At 45.2% G+C, this 20,546-nt stretch overlaps 1 protein-coding gene across 2 annotated transcripts in view; it reads left to right on the top strand.

Moving 5' to 3' along the window:
- Positions 1 to 6,644: 6,644 nt before the first annotated feature.
- The window catches only part of LOC147665201 (uncharacterized), a 57,607-nt gene continuing 43,705 nt past the window's right edge, over positions 6,645 to 20,546 (top strand). Inside the window, exons 1-4 of one of the 2 annotated variants that reach the window (XM_086949678.1) lie at positions 6,822 to 6,857; positions 7,921 to 8,123; positions 9,777 to 9,850; positions 16,602 to 16,731. The gene's annotated coding sequence lies outside the window, so the exon portion shown is untranslated. Of the gene's footprint in view, positions 6,858 to 7,920; positions 8,124 to 9,776; positions 9,851 to 16,601; positions 16,732 to 20,546 lie in introns of both variants that reach the window. The other variant, XM_086949679.1, reaches the window with a different exon arrangement.

Consider the following 20,546-nt stretch of genomic DNA (forward strand, 5'->3'; position numbering starts at 1 on the left):
CGTGGTTTGAGGCCTATCCTCAAATTTTTTGATGCCCCCACACGCCAGATGGTGATCCAAGCCAGCGTACTATCGAGGCTCGATTACGCGAGCTCACTGCTCTTGGGCGCCAATCAGGCGGAAGTCCTGCGACTTCAACGGGTGCAGAACGCGGCAGCTAGAGCCCTGGTGGGCCTGCCACGCTTCTGCTCAGCCCGCAGCACAATCTTCAATTTGCACTGGCTGCCAGTAATCAGGCGCATAGAGTTCAAGGCCCTATGTTTTGCCTTCAAAATTCTTAAATCTGACACCCCTATCATCCTTCACCACCTTCTGTCTTTGTACACCCCTTCGCGCAGTCTTCGTTCTGCTGGCCAAAATCTGGCACTTGTCCCCCGATTTCAGAGATGTAGACTGGGGGGCCAATCGTTTATGGTCTTGGCCTCGAAATTATGGAACACACTTCCTGCCTACATCCGCACCCTGGATGACCTTTTTGCTTTTAGGAAAGCTGTTAAAACTCATTTCTTTCCTCTGCCTTATTAATTACTCCTTACTTTTTCTGTGTTAGTTATGTTACCTTCTCCAGTTATAGCGCCGGGACACCCCTTAGCTGGGACAGCTGTGCGCTTAAAAATCCAAAATCCAAAATAACATAACATCTGCCCACTGTTGCCCTTGTGGATAGCTGTTATTCTATTTCTATTAGAATCGGTGTTAAGTTTCCATGCTAAAAGTTTACAACTATTCTCGCCAAATTCATAGTTTGATAGAGAACTGGCTTGCCATCTCTTCCTTAACTTTTCCTCCAGATCTAAAGCCAACTCCTGTTTCTTTTTCAAAATATCATCTTTCAAGGTATTTTGATCTTTTTTCAAGGCTGTAACATCAAGCCTCACTTGTTTCTCTAATAAGTAAGCCTCTAATTGTGATACTTTAAGCCTTTTTAATTTGTTTATTCCTATCGCTATACCCATTAGTGTTCCTCTAAGAACAGCTTTATAAGCATTCCAGACTACCACTTAGGGGTCTTGCCCTCACCATTTTCTTTAAAGTAATTTTCTGTCGTTAGTCTTATATTATCAATAACTTGCTGGTCCAATAGGAGTGTTCGTCTAAAGTCCACCTTTTTGTCTACCTGCACTAACTGCAGCCCTATATTTAGCTGAACCATTGAGTGATCGGAGAGATGTGCAGGCTGATGATAAACTCCCCTAACTTTGTTACTTAAAAGATTATCATCCAAAAATAAATATATTCTTGATGCGTGGCCATATTTATGATTCCTATAAGTAAATTTGTTGATTTGGTCCCCTTTCCTTTTCCAAATGTCAACTAAGCCCAAGTCATCTATAAACCTATTCAGACATTCTCACATTCAAGGGAGGTTTAAAACTCTGCCTGGGGGTGTCTGTCTCTCTTGGGGTCTAACAAAATGTTATAATCACCTCCTAGTATGATTGGTGTTGACAGAAGTAGCAATTGCGCATACAGGGATTGAAGAGGACAGGGTCATCTGTGTTCGGGCCGTAATATCCCACCACAGACAGTACCATGTCTACGACTTTTATATTTGCTATAGCCCATCTTCCCCTTAAATCTACAATTTGTCCTACTAACGTAAGATAGGGTGATTTTTTTGATTATAACAGAGACCCCCTTAATGTTACAAGTTTGATTTGTACAGACAGTCTCCCCAATCTATTTCTCGTGTTTTATAGCTTTAAGCCACTCCTCTCTGAGGAGGTGGGTTTCTTGTAATATAATTATGTCACTATTCAGCAACTTGAGGTACTCAAAACATTTTTGTCCCCTGCCCCTCGTTCTTAGCCCATTCACATTCCATGATGCTATTTTTAAATCACCCATTAAATTCAGCATATTTTCTCCTGCTTTTTACTCCAGTCCTGCTTGCTATACAATTTACATATCGGACAAATATATTTTTAATTTTTTTCCCCAATGCTCCCCACCCAAGAAATCTACAATGTGCAGTAAAAAAGAAAAAAAACAAGCTTGTGCTGACCCCCACCCTGGAGAGCCCTCCCCAGTGCAGTTTGAGCAATCCTAATTGCCCAATTTGAGATCCGCAATCGTAAAGGAATTAATTAACGCAGATAGGCTCATAGTGCTACTTTTCCCTTTTTATTTTAATACGATCCAAAAATAGTTCTACTTCTTTCAGGTCTCTAATAGTGTAGGTTTCGTTACACCACATTATACGTAAGAGAGCTGGAAACTTCATTTGAACAGTTGCTCCTTCGGCCCTGAGATCTTGCTTGAATTTTTCTAAAGCCCATTGCCTGTCAGCCGTTGCTTTAGATATATCCGAGCGGATTTTGTAATTGTATCTATCTTTTGTGAGCGTACCAGAGTTCAGAGCTTTATTCAAAATACATTCTTTTATTGAATAAGATTTGAAGTTGACTAAGATTCTAAGAGGATTTTTTCTGTCTCTATTGAGCCTGAAAGGGTCTCTATGAACCCTTTGTATGTCTTCGTCCAAATCTTTTTCGTCCATGTCAGGGACAAAGCCTTTCAGAAGATTTACTACAAAAGACCTTATATTCTGACCTTCAGGAATATTTAATAACCATAAGTTATTTCTCCTGGAGTTATTTTCTAAGAACTCCATTTTGTCCCTAAGTTCTTTCTCCGATAGTAATACCTTGTCTATATCGCTCTTGCAGAGCCTAACTTCTTCCCTGATTTGTTCTAGGGCCGTTTCAACCACCACTACTGTCTACAAGTGCATTAACCTTAGTTTCTAATGCCTCGCAGGTTGCCTGTATTTTTTCCAGATTTTTCTCCGACTTTGAAAATCCAACTTTCATCTCTTTTAAGAGTGAGGCCACCAATTCACTAATGTCGTCCTTCATGGGAGTATCCTTATTTTGATCCATACCTTGCTCTCTGGTGGACTTACTATTTTGTGGGTGACCCTCAGTTTGTGGGGATTCTTCTCTTGCGTCACCTACTATAATCTCTTCCTCCTCTCCGGAGTCTTTTGACATAAGAACTTGATATTTATTTGGTGTCTCCATTGTCTTCAGAGATGGCGAAGACATCCCCTGGAGCACACAGGCTCCCCCAACTGGCTTCTCTTGGATTTAAAAAAAAGAGCGTAGCGAGGGGTGACTTTTAAATTTGAGCCCTTCTTCAGCTGCTCTTTTATTGCTGTTTTTTGCGGCTCTAGTAGAGACAACAGCTGCAATAGCTCCTTTGGTTTTCTGCACCCTCTGTTTTCTGCTACTGTATCTAGCTATACCGTTAGTGTGTGGTGTACCCAGTTCCTCTTCTTGCTCCTGTAATTCACCAGCTTTACCAAGCAGGACAGTAACTTGATCCAACTTCTGAAAGACTTTTTTAGGGGCACTTGGAGCCCCCTCGTGGTCGAGGTCTGTGAGATTATGATTGCTGTTTTTGCCCACCAACTGCAGCGAGGGTAGCTTCGAAGTAGAAGGACAGCTTTTCTTACCTTGACCCTTCTTTTTTTATTGAATTCATACAAGCAGCTGCTTTTACCACATTATCGCATGTTATAGGCAGGCTAAGAAAACCAATTTGGTAGTCTGGTGAGTTTTGGTAATTATTGTTCAGCCTGTTTTTCAATGACCGCCCACGTGGTGAGAGAGACTTTAAAACCCCATACAAACACCCCGGTAGATAAGAAAGTTTTTGAGGGGGCCCTCTAAAGCATTTTCTAAATGAAGCCCCACGTAAATGTTTAAAGGTGCCGGCGGCCTCTGCCCTAATAACTCCTAAATTAGCCCTTACTTGATCGATGCTGTCCCCTCCGCTGAGCAGGTGCCTTTGAGCGCAGCCTGCATTGGGCTGATTCACTCAATCGTGTTCACGACCAAGCTTCCACGTAGAGCTGCCTTCCTACAGCAGAAACACCCTGTAGTTACCTCCAGCCACCACTGAGCTCGCTAGCAGTCTCCGCCCCGTGTCGAATGTCGACCCGGGGCCGCCACAGCTGTCTAGCAGGAGCTCCGACAAAGCACTCCTCCGCTGCGGACCTTTGATAACCTCAGCGTATCTCTGTAGTACTGCAGCCGAATTCACTGGATCAAACGACCGCGTCTGCCCGGTTAGTAGAGCCCCCTAATATCGCATCTAAATTGCTTAAATTTAGCATTTTTAATGAACTACTGCCAAACGATTGCGAAGCTCACGACCTAGGAGTTCTCTGGACGCCATGCTCTCCTCCTTCTTGATAAGGTGGCAGATTTTTCATTAAAAAACCCTCTAAATAATCATCATCTGAATCACCACCAACAGTCATTAGATGTTTGGTTTTTTCAGTACATTTACTTCCCGTAGGTTCTTCTATGGGGAAAACAGGATATAATCCTTCCACTAACATAGGCTGTCTCTATTTTTTCATTTGCTTGTCTCTCGTCTCTTAGGAAATCTGGGATAAAATGTACTCCAATTGCGGTCACTTCTGGACCGGTCTTGCTCAAATGCCTCTGTCTCCCATTCCTTTAATGCTTCATACTGTGTTCATCTATGACTGGGATCTAATTTATTCATGCGATTTCTTAGGTTATACAAAATTCTACCATTAAAGGTACCATGTTCTGGAAATGCTAAAACACCTTCGTGTTTTGTATATTCTATCCAATTCTTTAACCACACACATGTGTGGTAGACCCTTTCTACCATCATGTATGATGCAGGCTTATTAGGTGGTGGAATAATAATCCCTTCTCTTGTTTTAATAACTTTGTCCTTTGTTTAAATAATTTTTGATTCTCTTGAAAAATGAAATTTTTCTTTTCTCGCCATACATGATATAAGGTCTTCCTCTAATCTGTTGTTCTCTAGCAAACCCTAAATATTTTCTATCAGGACAATTTCCTATGAATGCTGAATCTAGATGCCACATATACCGCTATTTTATTTTCAGTAATTTCAATTTAGTTTGTTTACCTTTGCAGAAATATTTCTCAAATACCAGCGTGTCTTTTATTTTTTCTGACCAATTAAATTTTAATTTACAAGCCGCATTAACCAATGATTGCGCGGCTTTTCTGTGACGTGAATTTCACTCTCAACACTCACCCCTCCTTTACAACTTTCTCACGGTTACACACCCGCTGTTTCTACCAATCCAAGCGCGGCTCACTATGACGTCAGTTCAGCACCCGCGACTGACTCCCTCCTTTGCAAGGTAATACGACAATTCAATTTCTTTAAATTTCAATTTCATTATTTGACGACATAAAAACATTTGCTACTGTACCTGATTGACTAAAAAGAGAAGAACAGATAATTTCATTTACAGCGAGTAAACCCAATTCCGTCTACCAATCATACACTGTGAGTGAACTACCTTCCGTCTACTACTCACTTAAGCAAAAAGAACCTGCTACTCTTTCGGAATTACCCTTTCTAGGTGATATAAGACCAAAGTTTCACCAGCGAACTCCTTTGCTACCAATCACTCTCACTTTTATACCAGAAAAATAATCCCTAACTAGTGCTTCAAGTTTTACCTAACTTTCTGCACCTTTCCTCAAGATAAGTAACCTCGGAGCAGTATGACATCTATTCTGCCAACTGCTTTCTATATCCCGGAATATTTCCAAGACAACACTTAACAACACGAGCAACTATTGGTTAGTACATATAAATCAAATAGAACCAAAAATCAATACACAATCAATAATACATAATACATAATACATAATCAATAATCAATTACACTACTAACTACCTATTTCTTAACTAAACCCTAACCATCTATCTGCTACCAGAAATGTATACTGAGAAAGCGCGCGGGATCACTAGCTCAATTTTAACATACTCACCTGGGCCCATAACACATTCATACCTTTGAACTAGTAATCCTGCTTAACTGATTTCTTTTTTTCACCTATCAGTAAATTGAGGTCTTTTCAGGACCTATACCTGTAAACCATGACTTACCAATCCATGTCTCCTTGGCTATACGTCCTGTGGATCAAAGGGAGTTAGAATAAAACAGGTATTTACTTAAACATTTATCCCCTCCTAAAATAACCACAGACTCTGGGGGTGGGGGTGGGGGGGGGGGGGGGGGGTGGCTCGGAGTTTAAACGTTTATCTATGCAAGTTTTAAGGGAGTCTTTGACCAAATTACAGAAATCATGAATTTAATGAGCAAAAATATGATTATTAAAAGGTAAAGTTTGCAAGAAATCACAGTAACACCTTAAGGGATTGTTACCTGGGAATGGTGAGAAAGGGAAATAGCACAAAGACATCCCACACAGATTATATTTACCTAGAATGATGCGATGACCAATCCTGGTCACGGGCTGGGGCAAATATCAGGACCATGCACCCGACAAATCAGACTCCCACGGGGCAAGACAGGTGCAGTTCAGGACAGGTGACGTCCACTAAAGTGCAACGCCAGCTTCACACCCCCCTCTCTCTCTGGATAAGTCAATTTAGTACCCTGATTGGGTAATCGATAACCTCAAATTTTCAGACAGAGTGCTCCGCCAGCACCTCAGTTCTCGATCTCCTATAGCCGTCGTTGGGTCAGTGACAGGTCAGCTATTCGGACAAGTCGGACAAATTCTCCATATAAACCTACCTTAGATATACCATTTCAAGGGCAATGTACCACCCCTAAATGTTGCAAATCTATGTGCTCCCCTTCAGTGATTGATTGGAAAGACGAGGAGAGGTCATCACACCATACTAAGATGAGGTCATTTCAATTCGATTCATATTGATTGAATCCCCACCCACAATATTATTTTCCCATGATTTTATTCCGCCCAACAATATTGTCATACGAATTATATACATTGTATTTATTTGAGTCTTCTTGCTTCCTTTCTAGAGGTCAGCAGAGCAGGATCCCAGGCACATCGTGGGTAAGAAGAGTCTTGGCTGTAGTACAGTGCCAATGCTTCAGCACTTTCTGAGACGTAATGCGCTTGCGCAGGGCTGACAAAGATGGGGACACTCTGGATATTCAGGCCCAAATACGAGCTAGTAGCAAAGTCAAAGAGACACATTAGAATACAAAAATGAATGATTACACTGTATACCCCCATCTCTACTCTAACCCCATTACTTTATTTTAACTTGTGCATTATTGATTAGGCAGAACGAACAAGTTTTAGTACAAGCAGCAGCATAGCGTTAGCATGTGAAATTTAAAGCGGCCATTTTGTCACTAGTGCGCAGAAGCAAAGAATTCCCACCAAGCATAGAAGTACGTCATGCCACGTAGATGTGACAGACGCATGCACAGAAGGTTTCACCTGTTCCGGCGGCCATTTTAATACAATTGAGTTACTGTTAGTAAAAGCACATATGCAAGTTTCCCCTAAATACTAGAAATGTTGTTGTGTTTGTGCAAATATTGTTGGTTAATATATTACAGGTTATTTAGGGAGAGCTGAGTACAAGCAAGCAAGTTTTGATATATGTGAAACCTTGCTCCATCACAACCATGCAACAAATAACGTGTTAGAATATGATATGTGTTTTAATGAGCTTTGGTCTCATGTCTGGATTATGGAGCACTGTACTTAGTGCGTTGCATGTTCCACTTGTGAGTCCAAAGTTCCAGAACAGGCAGGATTTACAGCTGGCCAGGGATGAGCTGTTGTGACCTCCGCAGGTTGTAACTTTGGAAATAAAGTCTACTTACCCTACTGCATCTGTGTAATGATTCTGAAGCTTCTTAGATTATATGGTATCTTTAAAATCCAAATAAGTGTATTTCTTTAACACGTAGAAGAGTTTCAACTTCATAAGTCAGATCATATCTTTGCATTCAGAAGTATGTATTAAAAAGTAAGAGTTTTAAACAGGAACTGAGCAACACTTCTGCGCTCACGCTGATGTTGATGGCATTAGTGGACTAAGTTTAGTCTATTTTCTCTTTTAGTTACACTCAGCCCTGTGGCCTGTGATTTTCTCTTCCAGGTCAGCGAGGGCAGAGACAGAACCAGCAGTGAATGCAGTAAATTCTGGCCTCTTCCTCGGCTCACGCAGCTTTAGGGGTGGAAGGATCCTCTGTGTGTGCGGTGACCTTCACCCTCTGACCCCGAACATCACCCCCGCCTCAGATTGTCATCTTCACCGTCCCAGGCTGAAGGAGAGAGGGCTCTGAGCAGGTGTCTTTGCAGGTAGGAGTCTTCCCTTTCCACCCTCCGCTCCCCGCTTCTTGACAACCTCAACTCCCCACTTCAAGCCATGACCAAACCCCCGCATGCAGCCCCTTCACATCTCATCTCCCACCTCTCCCCCCCCACCTCCCCTGTGCGGCATCTCCCCTCCCACCTCTCCTGTGCGGCCTCTCTCCCTCTCACCTCTCCTGTGCGGCCTCTCCCCCTCTCACCTCTGCTGTGCGGCCCCTCCCCTCCCACCTCTCTTGTGCAGCCCCTCCCCTCCCACCTCTCCTGTGCGGCCTCTCCCCTCCCACCTCTCCTGTGTGGCCTCTCCCCTCCCACCTCTCCTGTGCGGCCTCTCCCCTCCCACCTCTCCTGTGCGACCTCTCCCCTCCCACCTCTCCCGTGCAGCCTCGACCCTTCCCACCTCTCCGTGCAGCCTCGACCCTTCCCACCTCTCCCGTGCAGCCTCAACCCTTCCCACCTCTCCCATGCAGCCTCCACCCTTACCACCTCTTCCGTGTAGCCTCCACCCTTCCCACCTCTCCCGTGCAGCCTCGACCCTTCCCACCTCTCCTGTGGCAGCGCATTCATGTGTGAACACGGAGCAGCTGCTTCATGTTTTCACAGTGCAGGTGGCACTTTTACACAGGAATAGAGCTCACCTTGTAAGTGGGTGCAGTCAGTGACAGCACCCGCCTGCAGGGGGATGTCTGGGGGGGTCCATGGGACCCCCTCTAGCCACTGCAGAGGGCTGCTGTCAAGAGACGCACTGACAGTGTGCCACCTTTAAAATGTTGCACTCTCAGTGCACCTCCTGAGGGCTCCTTTGACTCTGCTCCCGCTTCTGTATTACGCCGCAAGCGCAGAGTCAAAGGAATCCCCTCATTTGCATAGGGCAAGCTCCTATGCAAATGAGGAAACACCCTCTGAAGGTAGCGCTGGCGCTTTGTGTGCCAGCGCTATCGGTATTATAGAAGGGAACACACAAGCGTCTGTAGCACCTTCTATGATACCAAATTGCCAAAGGGTCGCGCAAAGGGGGCGCAAACGCCCGTTGCGCCCCAGGGCACTTATTGTAATACTGCCCCATGTGTGCTGAGGCATCCATTTGAAGATTTTTTCGCGACATGAGAAGGAAGTGGAAGCATTAGGTGCACATTGCTTTGAATTGACCCGCCATGCTGAATAGGGTGATCCTAGCTTACTTGCGTGGCCTGCGGGTGCGGGGTTTGGTCCTATCTTTGATGGCTACCAGGTGGAGTCTATTGGGGAGGTCTTGATGTCAAAGACCAGTACTTCTGTCTTGTCAGAGTTGAGCTGCAGGCAGTCGGTTCGCATCCAGTCTGCTTTCATGGTCATGCAGTTTGAGAAGTTAGTTCTGGCTGTGATTGTTTTGTCCGTCAGGGAAAAGATGAGTTGTGTGTGATCGCTGTTGGAAAAGACAGTGATGTTGGCGAGTAGTGTCTTGTACATGTTGAAAAGGGTGAGGCTGAGGGACTCTGCATATTAATTTCTCGGTCTCTGTTTTGTTTGTTTAAATACAGTAACCCAGGTCAATTACAAGGCTTTCTGAGTAACTGTTTTATTGTTCTCCATTCATCATACAGGCTCAAATTCTTTGAAAAGTCAGTAAAGATCTAATAGGATTCTTTCTTCTACTCTCCCTAGGATTTGGCCCTGCAGACTCCTTGTTCGCTCCAGAGAGCGGCTGAGGCGCCACCTCCAATGTCCCCAGATTAAAGGTAAGTGTCCTTTTAACACAGGTCAAATAAATAAAAATCTCGATTATTGGAGATCCAATGGATCTATTGCTGTTCTTCCCAACTATGGGCCAGATGTAGGAGACCAAATACGGTCGGTAACGGCCGATTTCGGCCGTTACTGTCCGGTATTTGGGTTTTATAATGTAGGGGGCCTTTGATTTACAGAATCTGTAAATTTACCAATTCGGTAAATTTACAGAATCGGTAAAATACCGATTCGGTTAATTTACCGATTCTGTAAATCAATATGTAGGTGTCACAGTAAACAGTGCCACAGGCCCTTAAAAATTCGTTATTTACCACCCAATACTATTTGGTGGTAATTAACGAATTCCTGTGTACATGCACATCTGTGCATGTACACCTGTGCCATGTGGCACACATACCTGCCCTAAGGGCATGTATGTGTGTCACATGGCCCACAAGCCAGAAACAGGGGTGCAACAGGGTGTCAAAGTGATACCCTGTCCCGCTTGGCAATTAGGTATTTTTACCGATTCGGTAATTACCGAATCAGTATTTGCCATTGATTCCTATGGGCTTCAAGGCCGATAGGAATCAATGGCAAATACCGATTCGGTATTTACTAAATCGGTAAATATCGAATCCTACTGATTCGGTATTTGTTACCGAATAATTACCTACATCAGATTTACCGATTCATGAATACCGAATCGGTAAAATTCGGTATTTATGAATCGGTAAATCTGATTTACCTACATCTAGCCCTATATCTTTTCCATCCTGTTCTGCTTTCTATGGTCTGCCTGAATTTCTTCCTCTTTGTTTCTCCTGTTTTATCCTTTCTTCTGCTATGTTTCTTAGCCACTCACACTTTCTTATCCATCACAAGAATTAGGCACTTAGTTTGGCCATCAAGACTTGCTTCTAAAAGAAAAGAAACCCAGGAGATTTGAGGGTCATAAATGCACGATTGTCATGGTTTTGACCCCGGTTGTTCTCCTTGGACTCCGCACCAGCCTCTATGCTTGTACTCTTGCCTACCAGTTCCTTCCCTGAACTACCCCTGTCACGCACCTGGTCCTCATCAGAACCATGGTGGGGCCACAGTGTTTCCAGGTGGAGTGCAGGCTTCCATCTCTGTCATTTACCTGTATTTCTAGGTCTGCCCCTTGGCTCCAAGGTCCTCCTCCCTCCAACAGCAGCTCCTTGGTTTCGATTCTTCCTGACTGTCATCCGTGCTGGAGCTCCTCCTCATGTTCCCTGAGCAGCAGGGTATCCTCCTCTGTGAGTCGACTCCTCGTTGATGGTCTTCCCTCTAACAGAGCTCCTCAGCTTTGATTCCTCCTGACTGTCATCCATGCTGACGCTCCTCCTCGTGTTCCCTGAGCAGCAGGGTATCCTCCTCTGCGAGTCAGGGTCACTGCAGCCAGAGCTACTGCTGCGTCCGTTCTCTCTTTCAGTTACTCTCAGCCCTGTGGCCCGTGAATTCCTCTTCCGGTCAGCGGGGGCAGAGACAGCACCAGCAGTGAATGACGTCACTTCGGCTCTTCCTCGGCTCCAGCAGCTGTAGGGGTGGAAGGATCCTCGGTCTGTGCGGTGACCTTCACCCTCTGACCCCGGACGTCACCTCCCGCCTCGTATTGTCATCTTCACCGTCCCAGGCCGAGGGGGAGAGGGCTCTGAGCAGGTGTCTGCGCAGGTACAGTCTACAGCCCCCCCCCCCCACCCCCCCCCGCTGCAGACAACCTGAACTCTGCACCCCCCTTCAAGACATGCCCCCCCCCCCCCCCGCCCCCGGGCTGAGGACCTTTCCCCTCCCTCCTCTCCTCTGGCCCACTTCGCCTCTCCCAGTGCAAAGAGTGGGATGCCGGCGGCAGTTTTCTTCCTTCCTTGCTGCCCCTCGCCCCCCCCCCTCCCCGGACTGCGGCCCCTCCCACCTCTCCTGTGCAGCCTCTCCCCTTCCCTCCTCTCCCCCCTGTCCTACTTTACCTCTCTTACCATCCCACCTGCAGCCTCTCTTGTGTCCCACTCCACCTCTCCCAGTGTAAAGAGTGGGATGCCGGCGGCAGTTTTCTTCCTTCCTTGATGCCCCTCCCCCCACACCCCCACCACCACCATCAGAGGGTGAGTTATCCACGAGGAAAGCTCAGCTGACTTTAAAGCCCCTCTGAAGCTCTACTCTCCAGCTTGTGCCTGCTCTCCCTGTCTTTACTTGCTTTGCTTTGTGGTGTTTTTAGCTCCCAGTCCAGGCCACTGCACACAGGGATTCCAGATTGCTTCATCTCTTTGTGATGACAAGCAGAGAAGCTCTGAGAAGGTGTCAGGGGCTCCCACTCCTGACCTCAGTGCTGTGTCACTCCCGCAGCCCTCACAAGCAGCCAGAGCCCTTCTAAAGCATTAACAAAGTGGGCAGTGGTGGAGGGGCCTCTGAGAGGGTGAACTGTCTCTGTGGACACGTCTTCTGCAGCTCCTGCATGACCACAATGTGCTGGGAGGAAACACATCAAAACTTTCACTGTCCTCATAAAAGAGAAATGCCGCACATTTAAACATGCCAAGCTCATTAAACACTTTAGCCACATTGCTAAAAGATCTCCAGCTTTACCTGTCTCAGGATGAAAGTTCATGCAAGGAACAAAGAGAGACTCGGGCCGCTCTGTGAACAGGACAAGAGCATAGAATGCTGGATCTGATGAAAGGGAAAGAAAGTCACAGAGTCACAAATATGAAGCTACTGAGAAGTTTGGTGTATGGGCGTGGATGTCTAGCTATGACAAGCCTCCTTCTCCCTTTTGCAGATAAAGCTGCTGAGACGCCCTCCCCAGAGAGAATCAAACACTTAAGATGGGAAGTTCCCTTTTTTTTCCAAACTAAAACTAATCTAGCCTTAAGTTTTTCGCATACTTAACAATTCATCACTTCAAATGCAGGGTAATGTTTTAAAAGTATGAACCAGTTTATTTTGCCCTGTTACAGTCTAAGCATAAATGAAGTCTGTGGCAGGCATGTTTTCCTTAATTTATATTTCAGAAAGAGAAGCAAAAAAGTCGCCGGGTTCAACTCAATTCACACAACGAATGAATGGTATTAGTCTTAATTTCCTTGAAAGATGTTTGCAATTTCCAGCTCCATGCAGGTAAAAGCCAAGCTGTGAGCCTCCCATGAAATATGCTGCTCAGATACCCTAAAGCTATCCTTGACTAGCTAGTGGAATTCAAACTGCAGCAGTCATTAGGCATAAATTAGCTTTAGCGCTGACAGCTTGAGCATCCAATGCAGGTTGGGTGTCACAACAAAACAGAAACAAGGCAAAAATATTCTATAACTTCTTTGGTGACCTTTCATCATTGAGAAACTACATACACAATAAGCGCACAACTAAATGAAAGATGATAAACCACACGTTAAAGAAATTGATGAGAAATGCGTTCTATTATGTTACCGTTCTCAAACGTCACTTGGTTAATGCAATCACTGCAGAGATTTTGTGTGTAACAGAGAGAAACTGAATGGAGCCTTGGTTGGCCCAGTGGGGTATAGTGGCTTCTGTATTATAGAGCTACAAGGTGGCAGCCTGCAACTGAAAACACGATGAAGATGCTCTTTGTTTAAAATTGTATTATACACAGTAAAAGGCTGCTGAGGTTTAGTTTTGTAATGCAAGAATTAACCTTCTATTTCCATGTTCTTGCACCAGTTTACATTTAGTTTTAGAGCTTTTGTATTCCTTCAAAGGGTTTCATTTCTGCTATATATCTGTTTTCTTGAACTTCATTACTTGGTTTTACTCATGAGAAAGTGTCACTCCAAGTGTTATATATTGGGCAGTTGTGTCACTCACAGGTGCACTGCAACCATGGTAATGTCACACCTAAGCAATCTGAAAACTTGGCAGCTCTGCTACGGTGGCCCTGAGTGGCCAAATCTGAGATTCACTACTTTGGTTCATTGTTTCTGCTGCAACGTCGCACAGCAAAAACAAGTCCGGCCGAGCCCGGTCTCTACAGGAGACACACTGTGACATGTGGCACTGGATCAATTCGGCTGCAGGCCGCTTGGAGGAGACTTTAAATACAAAAACAGCAGGCGCTGGGTCCAACCTCCCGTGAATCTCAGCACCTTTTGCTGGTTTCCGGATCCTGAAACTGGTGATGTAGGCGCCTAAACACCGAGCTGCCATTAGACATACATACCCCCCACTCACTCCTGTGCCCCTTGACCCTGGATCCAGGGGGTGCATTACACTCTTGCAGCGTAGCTAAAGCCATCCGCAGTGCTGAATTTGTTCCGGTGGTTGCCGGTGGGCACCACTGCCACTTATCCTTGGTGACCGGAACTCCTTCCACACAAGCAGCAATCCTGAACATAATTTTGCTTGTTTGATATAAAAAAAACAATTAAACGTCTTTTCTATTGTATGTGTTCTGTCATTATGTGACCTCCGCGTCATTATGACGAGTCATTCCCTCCTTCTTTTCCTGTGTGCGCCCTGTCTAGACCGGGTCTCTGCAATTGCAACACAGCCCTCCTGTGAAGCAGGACTGCAAGCAGCCATCAGGAAGCATTGACCGGTAGAACAACCACACCATTGTCCTGTTCATTTCTACATGTGGAATGCACTGGTGACTTATAGCACTGCTTTGTCATTTCATTTATCAATCCCGCTACCCTTACTTCACTGTCTACAGTCCTCATTCATTCCAATCCCAATCCCAATTGTGCAGTCCATCCAGGAGGTTCACGGCCCCGTACAAGAGTGAGGGGTCAGGAGGTCATTGGTGACACCCGGCCTCATTTCTTGATAGCACATGGAACCAGGTACAAATACTTTCTCATTGGTCAGCAGCTGACCCCTGATGCTCTGTAGCCCCTCTATAAAAGGAGGCAGTGTGCAGGGATTGAAGGACACTGGTCCAGCATCAGCCTGTTAAGCAGATGCCTTAAATGATATTTGATGACCTTAAAGTTAAACCCCCCACTTAAGCAGTAAGTCACATTTGACACAATTCTTTCTCTATTTACTATCAGGAAAGTGTATTTGTTGTGCTTGATCTCATGAAAATGGAAAAGGTTGAAAGAGCGGTGCTGCCTGGCTTTGAGAAAGGAAAGAGTCTGCTGGAGTTTAATGCAAATTTCGATTCTTTCTAAATCTAAACATTTGGGTGGAATAGATGGCTTGCTCAACCCTTTTTATTGCTGCATAGCACAACACAAAAAATGAAAAGGCACACATACACAGCCAGAAAATATGGGAATTTCAATCATTAGGAAAATAAAAACCAGCAGCTATGTTGACCTGGACTGTGCACATAAACTACCCTCACTGCTGCTGTGTGGTCCATAGGGTGCAGACTAGGCAGGGTCTTATCTGTACCAGGGTGGTAGTGTAGTAGCACATATATAGCGCTTGATAACCTTGACAAGGTGCCAAAGCTCATTTTCAAAGGACGTAGCACATTTTCCCTGTGGTTGTGCTATGGATTGAACTTCCTCAAGTACATATGGGTAGTGTATTGATGGACATGAGGACACCGTTATCTTTTTATCTAGTTTGTCATTGTAACTTGGATTTGATGCGAAAATGGGTGAGAAATTAGTCAGTTCTGTAAGCTTTATTCGGTCTGTGTGTAGCAACCATAAAAGCAAATATACATACACAGATACTAAAATCCAATTACAATTTCATGAAAAAGCAGCAAACAATACAATCACAGTTCATAAGTACATTAAAACACCATACTTTTTCAAGCATGAATTAATTTTAAAATAAATGTCGCAAAATAAAAACAAATCTCGGGCTCTCTTAGTGTAAACAGTAGGCTCATAGCAGCATTGCTGGTTATAACAATATATTTCTTAAACAAGGGATTTAAATAGACCCAGGGGCCAGAACCCCTGCATCTTTCTCCCCAAACCAGTACTGTTACTCCAGCTTACAGCTCAAACTGCTAAACAGCACTCTGGGAGCAACTTATATCCATTCCATTTTGCCTGAAAGGTTTACTGAAAGGCGCCCTTATTGCAGGTTTAAATTTTCTTTCAACATTATTGCGCCCACCTCATCTAATCTATATTTTAGGTTGCTGTTGTAACAAGATCTATGTGGGCAGCACTATCAGGCCACTGAAAATGAGGATCCAAGAACACACACGTGCGATACGGAATGGTGATCTTAAATGTCCTCTCACTTTCCACATGCAGGAAAATCATACAGCCTTGACCACACTCTGGCTAACCCTAGAGGGTGGGACAGGGAACTGTCCCTAAGACAAAAGGAGGCAGGCTGGATATGTAAATTACGTAGTGTGTAATATGGTCACAATAGTGATGATGAGCTACTTTATTATCTGTAAAGACATGACCATTACTTCATTCCTCTGGGTCATCTCTTCTGCGCTGTATGAAGTAAAGAAATGTTGCACATACTCATACATGTACAAAAATGTATATCCATGAAATCGCTTGGATGTTGAAACATGTTTTTGATGTGCCTTTAAAAATAAAACATGATTGATTTCTTGACACCACAGTCCCTAGCAGTGCATAGTATGGTTGATAGAGGACCTTTAGCTTGTGCATGCTCATAATAAAGACACACTGACCTGACAGGGATGTAAGCATTTTATTGTCTGAGGGCAATTTCTGACACATTGCACTGTTATTGTATATATGATTTAGATTGTTTCATAGTCTTTCTAACTCTTTCCCATTGGGTTTTTCTTTTTCTTTATTTCATGCTCTGCCCTGTTTGCTCCCCTGCTGTCAGGGACGCGACACTGTGGACTGCACCTGCAAAGGTTGTATTCCTTCTTTCTTCTCTTAATGGAGGTATTGCTCCCCGATGACCTGACTCATTTACCTCACGGGCATCATGCCCCTGTCCTGTACAGTCTCAGGTCTGTTTCTTGATTTTACATTGGTGCCACATTTACGCAACTGTAAGATTCATAAATATTGCCCTTGTTTATTTGATTGATATCCTGAGGTTTATCGCATAACCATTTGTGTGTTTTTACACACGGTTGTCTGAGGGGATTGTCTGTCATCAAGACGGTGGATACCATTCAGTCATGGTGGTCATAAGTTATATGCCGTGGTTTCACCTGGTTACTCCTGGGATTTTGCCACAGGTACCACACAACATATTCTTAAGCCTCGTAATATAGAGGTTTTTGATTTTATTAATTTCACTACAAATCATGCTTGATTTGCACATTGGGTCTAAAAGTATACTATTAGGTGAATATAGTTTAAATATATATTTGTTATTTAAATATATTTGTAAGCAACAAATGCTATTGCCGGTAAATATGTGTTCTGTGTTGGAATGCGCTCCCGAAGTATAGGACATTCACCATTTAAACATGGTGGCCCCTGTTCTGCTACGTGGGACGGCACGTAGCTCATCTCAGAACGGAACACACCCCCTCACTGGTGTTCCACCTTTTGTAGTTAACGCAGGCTATAAGTATGACTGTGCCCTTTGCAGTCAGTCTTTCCTGAGTTTGGAAGGAGGCAACATCGCATTCCTGCTCCCACGCGTATTATGGTAGGTCTTCGTTTATGTTTTGGCACTGGGTGTTTATTTGTTTTCGTTTTTTCGTGTTGATAATTTTCAACAAGGAAGGGTGACCCTGATGCCTTTTCCTCGTGCTTGGTGTGTCTTCTTTAGACACTTTCACTCTTCCCCATTACCACTAATGGTTTTGAGGGTTGTGAGTTGCAACTGTGGGGCTTTGAAGTAGTGATGTTGTGGTGCCCCTGAGTGATGCTGTGGTGGTGCTGAGTGACACTGTGGTGATGCAATAGATAGATAGTGTAATTATGTGGCGTGTAACTATGTGGCACTGAGTGGTATTTGGAGTGTAGGTTGCATTGAGTGCATTGTAATTATGTGGCATGTAATTATGTGGCACTGAGTGGTATTTGGAGTGTATGTTGCATTGAGCGCAGTGTAATTATGTAGCATATAATTATGTGGCACTGAGTGGTGTTGCGAAAGCCGGGTGGGGATCGAGTGAGGAGACGCCGAGCAGTTAGGAGAAGATTCAGCGCCACGAAGGGGAAGCAGAAGACGGACTGCCCAGCCGAGAAGGAACGCCAGGAGGCCAACGTTCCCACGAGCCGCCCCACCACACTTCTGGAGAAGTGTGGCTGGACAAGGTACGGGGACGGCTAAAGGGGCTGTTTGCTTCACGGGCGGATACGGGGTAGGGGAGGACTGAGGGAGGTCACGGGGCTGACTTTCGTGCTGTAAACAGTCCTTCATCTCCCGAGCACATGCAGTCTTTGTCACGTATAGCTACAACAGTTGTACGTTACTGAAAGTCACATTTGGTGCTGGTCCCTGGTGATTCCCTCACTCCCCACTCCCCTCTCTCAGGTTAAGTTCCCCAGAATTGCCAGTAATCGCGGGCCTTTGTTTTTCTTTTCATGCTGGAAATAACTCCTGCTGTGCCCTGGCATCCCTCCCTGGAACCTCCACGCCTACAACGAGGACATCGTACTCCTATATAAAGATTTATCGTAGGAAAGGCATCCCTTCAAGAAGAGACTGTGGATTCGAAATAACTCATTTGCTGCTGTCACCAACCTTGCTGCGACTCCAGAGGCGGGAGGTCTACACTCGCCAACGCTGCCCGAGGCCACTGACACCGCTACCGGTCCTTCCTCGCCGCCGCAGCCTCTCAATCAGTGTGCAGCCGCTGTGGGGGGAGGACCGAGGGGAGCTGGGAACTACATCTCCCAAGCTCCCTTGCGGCCCTGCTGAGGGGGAATACGCGCCAGGAGGCGCTATAAATTGTACGTCACCCCCGATGGAGCGGGGGATTCGAAATAACTAATTTGCTGCTGTCACTAACCTTGCTGCGACTCCAGAGGCGGGAGGTCTACACTCGCCAACGCTGCCCGAGGCCACTGACACCGCTACCGGTCCTTCCTCGCTGCCGCAGCCTTTCAATCAGTGCGCGGCCGCTGTGGGGGGAGGACCGAGGGGAGCTGGGAACTACATCTCCCAAGCTCCCTTGCGGCCCTGCTGAGGGGGAATACGCGCCAGGAGGCGCTATAAATTGTACGTCACCCACCCCATGTCGCGGGAACGCCGGGTGATGAACCGGGTATTGTAAACCTAGCGGCGCCAGGGGAAACGCCCTTAGTCTTCTTGGATTCACCTGTCTTAGAGTACAGAGACACGGGATACTTCTTGATGATGTCAAAGATCAAATTTATTGGCTGCAGCCAGTAACAGAGGTCCTAGAAGTACAACAGCATGTAGGTTCTCAGGAGACTGCTCAATCTTACAAAGACAGCCTTCCCTTTTTATACGAAATATTATGCTTCAGGCAAACATTCCTTATTTTACAGTTGACCATTCACATATTTTCACTACAAAGAAAAAGCAGAGTCATGATGACAAGCCCATATTTCAGTTTGTCCAACCCATAATCAATTACCCGGCAAGGTCCAGTATTTCCATCAGATATCGACAGACCCCCAATAAAAACGGGCACCTCCTCCTTGTAAAGCTAGCCATAAAAAAAAGAAACAGGGACAGGTGTGTGTAAGATTAGGCATGGTTTGTGTGCGATGAAAGGTTTGACATGTTGCGCCTTGATACTAATCTCATTCGGCCACTGGGAAAGGAACTGGCCGAACAGGTTTGGCTTCAGGCAGTGGAGTCAGCTTGCCCAGGTCACACAAAAGTCAGCTAAAGGTGTATGTGTCCCAAGGACTTGCACGGACACAGTCATCCTGCAGTCACCAGTCTAATGTGAGGGCAACCACAAAATGGCTGCTGTACACAAAATGGAACCCAAGGGTTCATGGCGAAATCGTCAAATGCATAGTGAATCCATTGGTGTAACATGACAAAAACACTCATGCATACCGCATTCGTCATTTGCGGTTCGCTGATACCAAAATCGTCATGATACGATAACCTTTATTGAACGGGTTCGGAACACTGAACCACAGACCCTCGAACTACGGAACTACAGGACCTCCCTTTTGCCCTTACATTAGGCAATAACCTAAACTCACTTCAATCTGAAACCAGGTCTATATTCATCAGATCATCAAGATGTTGCTGTAGCATCATCCTAGTACTTAGTAACTCTCTCTGGACAGGTCTCCTCGAACACGAAGTAGCATAAAGGCCACATATAGCAGGAGCACACTGTACACAGAGACAGAACAGGAAAAGGATAGCCAATACCATCCCAATGACCATCAGAATTTTCCATCCCCATGTGGATAACAGTTCCCAAAACCATCCCATCAACGACCAATCTCCTTCAGCCATATGTACAGACTCGGAGATCTTATGTAGCTTGGAAATGTCCTGGAAAACTGTCGGAGCGTTGTCTGGAATGAATATGCAACAGCTCGATTGGATCAATTTACAAACCCCTCCTCTATCTGCAAGTATGACATCAAGAGCAACTCTATTCTGCAATGTCATAAGTCTATCCGACTGGAGCTCAGCAGTCAAGTTACTAAGGGCACCGGCAGTTTCGACTATGATGGACTCAACCACTCGTGTCAACTGGCGTATGTTCCTTCTGTTTGCCATCGGTCCCACGAACGGCAGAAAACCCTTAAAGAAATCTCCAAACTCTTGCCCTGCAGTATCTTCCTTACTGAAGACACCTCTAGCAACTCTCATCTTATGATAATCTGCCGCAGCTGTAAAAGTGGGAGGCAACAGGAAGGA

Source organism: Lissotriton vulgaris, unplaced genomic scaffold (genome assembly GCF_964263255.1).
Source record: "Lissotriton vulgaris unplaced genomic scaffold, aLisVul1.2 SCAFFOLD_3052, whole genome shotgun sequence".
NCBI classification, from domain to species: domain Eukaryota; kingdom Metazoa; phylum Chordata; class Amphibia; order Caudata; family Salamandridae; genus Lissotriton; species Lissotriton vulgaris.